This window comes from Panthera uncia (assembly GCF_023721935.1).
Source record: "Panthera uncia isolate 11264 chromosome B3 unlocalized genomic scaffold, Puncia_PCG_1.0 HiC_scaffold_1, whole genome shotgun sequence".
Lineage (NCBI taxonomy): Eukaryota > Metazoa > Chordata > Mammalia > Carnivora > Felidae > Panthera > Panthera uncia.
This window is the reverse complement of record NW_026057582.1, coordinates 131,865,107-131,868,314: the sequence shown is the minus strand read 5'-3', so window position 1 is coordinate 131,868,314 and position 3,208 is coordinate 131,865,107. Positions and strand designations below refer to the sequence as shown.

The 3,208-nt window shown below is 57.9% G+C and overlaps 1 long non-coding RNA gene across 1 annotated transcript; it reads left to right on the top strand.

The window, feature by feature from the left end:
- Positions 1 to 282: 282 nt before the first annotated feature.
- On the top strand, positions 283 to 915 carry LOC125910274 (uncharacterized). Its single transcript, XR_007453928.1, has 2 exons — positions 283 to 482; positions 605 to 915. It is a non-coding gene; the product is annotated as an uncharacterized LOC125910274 (long non-coding RNA).
- Positions 916 to 3,208: the final 2,293 nt, after the last annotated feature.

Below are 3,208 nucleotides of genomic sequence, written 5' to 3'. Positions count from 1 at the left end.
GTGGGAAGGAGGGCCTGGAGGGGAGGAGGGCCACCAAGGCCAACAATGGCAGGGGAGGTGAGGAAGTGACGAGAACCCGAGAACCCACAGCGAGCAGCTGGTCAGAAGCAGGGAGGGGAGAGGAGGGGAGGAGGGCAGACATTGAACCAAAGATGATGCGGACGACCTTGATGCTGGGGAGAGGTCTGGAACCCCGGGGGACCCTGGCGAGACGCGGGTGGGGCTTGGGGAGCACCGGCTGGCAAAGGCTCCAGGTGAGCACACACGGGAGGGAGGGAGGGAGGCAAGAAAACCTTGACTCACACTGCTTTTCTCAAATGCAGACTTCCATAACACATGTTCTCTGTCTTCTCAAGTGCACAGAGGCTTCAGGCCATCTTCCTGCCCTAGGAAAGGCATCTGCGTCTCACTGGACAGAGACATGCGCTGCCCCAAAATGCCCACTGGGCACCGCTCACACACCCAGCCTGCAGCACCGGCAGGTGAAACAGGCAGCCCTCCCCTCCTCGTCGCTCACTTCTTCTGGGGGTCAGGCCGGGGGCCCAACACCCTGCTGTCCTCCTGACCCCACTGTCTGCCCATTTGCCTTTTCTCTGACACTCAGGTGCAAAGGAAGCCCTGAACATATCTGCAGTACCCCAGGGGCAAACGTCTGAAATTCTCACCACCACCCGCCCCCCCCACCAAAACGCTGAAAGTGTTGACGATCTCCCAAAGAGACAAGTTTGCCAGCCTCTGGCACGAGCCTCCTGACTCTACCTCTACTTGCAAAGTTCGAACCTGTAACCTTTTATCTACTGCAACTGAAGTTTTCCGGGCACTTTCTCTTTCTCTTTCCTCTGCATCTATTTCTTCCTCGGGCCACTTTGTGTCACCGCCTGGTTAGTTTCCAAATACTCTGCTCTATTCCTCCTCTCCATGCTCATCATTTCCCTGGACAGTGGGAAACTGCCCCATTCGCCATCTTTCTCTCCCAAAAGTGAGCTCTTCGGCCACCCAGGCGAGCGAGCGTCTGGCAACGTCTTTTTACGTTTGAATCCTCCCCTGCCCCCAGCCCAGCCTCCCCCGCAGTGCTGACAGATTCCCCGCCCCCCCCCCCCAAAAGCGCTGATCTGTCCCTGCCATACCCGATGACTGCAGGTCCCAGCCATGGCCCGTTTTGCCTGACACCTGCCTGTGTCACACTTGGGAGGGTGCTGGGACCCGGCTGGGACGCCAAGGTGAGATATTCTCTGTGACAACCCAGCCTTCAGTGTCCAATGGGCTCTCAAGGGCTTAGACCTTCTCGTTTCCAAATGGAAGCTTTTTTTTTTTTTCACTTGTAGGTTGCTGAGAAGGAAAGGAAACTGTAGTATAGTGGCTTTGTTTTGTTTCTTAAGTCTTTTCTGCTCACGAAAAAAGCCACATGTTCATGTGCTTTGGCACCCAACCCTCCTACTGGGCTGCTTCTCAGACATCAGGGCCATCTTCCTGGCACCAGCCATCCAGGATGGTTTCCATCCTGGAAACCCCGTTCCTCCAAACAAGGTGGCCCTCGTGGGCATGGGAAGGAAGCCATCACCCCATTCAAGTCCCTGCTCCCGGCCCTCCTGCAGGGCGCCGGGCCTCGGTATCAGGGATGGTCTGTGGAGTCGGCACATGGGACCGTCTGGCTGGGACCTCCTTGAGATTCTAATACAGAGGGCATCATTGTCTCTGGGGACCATTGTGGAAGAGGGGGCAGGTCAGAGGTGACCTCAGAAAGCCGACGAGTGACAATGAAGCAGGGTACAGGAAAAAAGCAAGCTAAACCCTTGCTCTTCAGGATGTGGTTCCCTGGACCGGTATCTCTGGCCTCCCCGGGGTGCTTATTGGAAATGCAGAGTCAGGCCACAGGCCTGCGAGTTCTCACGCGTCTTCAAGGCTGTGTGGCCTTGGCCTTGGTGGACCTCACAGTGGTCCCCAAGTGGGCCTCCTGTGGGGCCCGCTGGCCTGGCTGTTGGCAGTCCAGGGCCCGGCTGCCATCTCCCCGCTCTGGGGACTCTGGCACCCCCACACAGAGCACCCAGCTCCAGCACTGCCTCCTCCCAGGGCAGGCACTTTCCGGCACAGCCCCCAGACTGAGAGATCATACCGCCAAGCCCCAGCAGCCACAGCCATGGTTGGTCACAGCCAGTGAGGTGGGGCCACCGCTCTCCCCAGTCCTTCTCTGTCCCCCTGAGGACGAAGTTCAAGGCTTTCAGACTCCTGAGTCCCTTGGGTCACCGAGCTGCTTTCAGGAAGCACCTTATGGTGCTTCCCTTTGGTAGCCCCACATTGTGAATCTGAGGTTCTTTATAGATGGCCCATATCCACTCTCTGCCCCGAGTGCAGTGGCCACACCCTTCCCAGTCGGCACATGGGTCAGGTGCACTGTGACCGCCCCCCCCCACACACACACACCCCGGCACCCTCGCCTGCACAGGGTGGGAAAACAATGAGGCACAGGTGTAGAAGAAAGAACTGGAAGAAGAGGAGGGGCCTCCTGCTGAGTCTTGCTTAGGGCTCTGGGTGCAGGTAGCCGGGCCTCAGAGGGAGCTTGCCCTCCTGTGGAGGCAAGAGTTGGAATTCCCATAAACTCTAGGACCCCAAGTCTCCTCAAGTGTACGTAGCACGAGGACACTGGACTCCATGACCCCAAGTGACAAATCCCCCCATGTCCTCCTGTTCCGCAGTGCGGGACCCTCTGGCACAGACTTCAGGTGGGACCTAGGACCTAGTACCAGGACAATTACCAACACCATGGAGCTAAGCTAAGCAAAAGCTTTCAACAGAAAACTTTGACATAGAACTTAGTATATACTACCACAGAGGTGACTGTCTCAAGTCAGTGGCTGAGGGACAACTAGATGGAAAACCGGTAAGACGGAATCCAAACCTCACACAACGGCTGTTTTCAGGGCCAGGCAGAGCCCAAGAAGACTGGTGGTTCTGAACCCAGCGTGCACATCAGAACCACCGGGGGCTCCTCGTGGGGCGATACCTATAGGGGGACAAGGCTGGCGGAGCTCTGAGGGGTTGGGGGGCTTCAGCTCACTTTGGCCACAGAGCCCTCCCTGGGCAGGCTCCACGTGGCCGGCAGCTGACCCTCCACGGGCTCCGGTCAGTGAGGCACAGATGGCCACTGAGTGGCCGTCCACCAGGGGAAGGACAGAAGAGGGTCAGGACCACACACAACCCAGTGGTGACT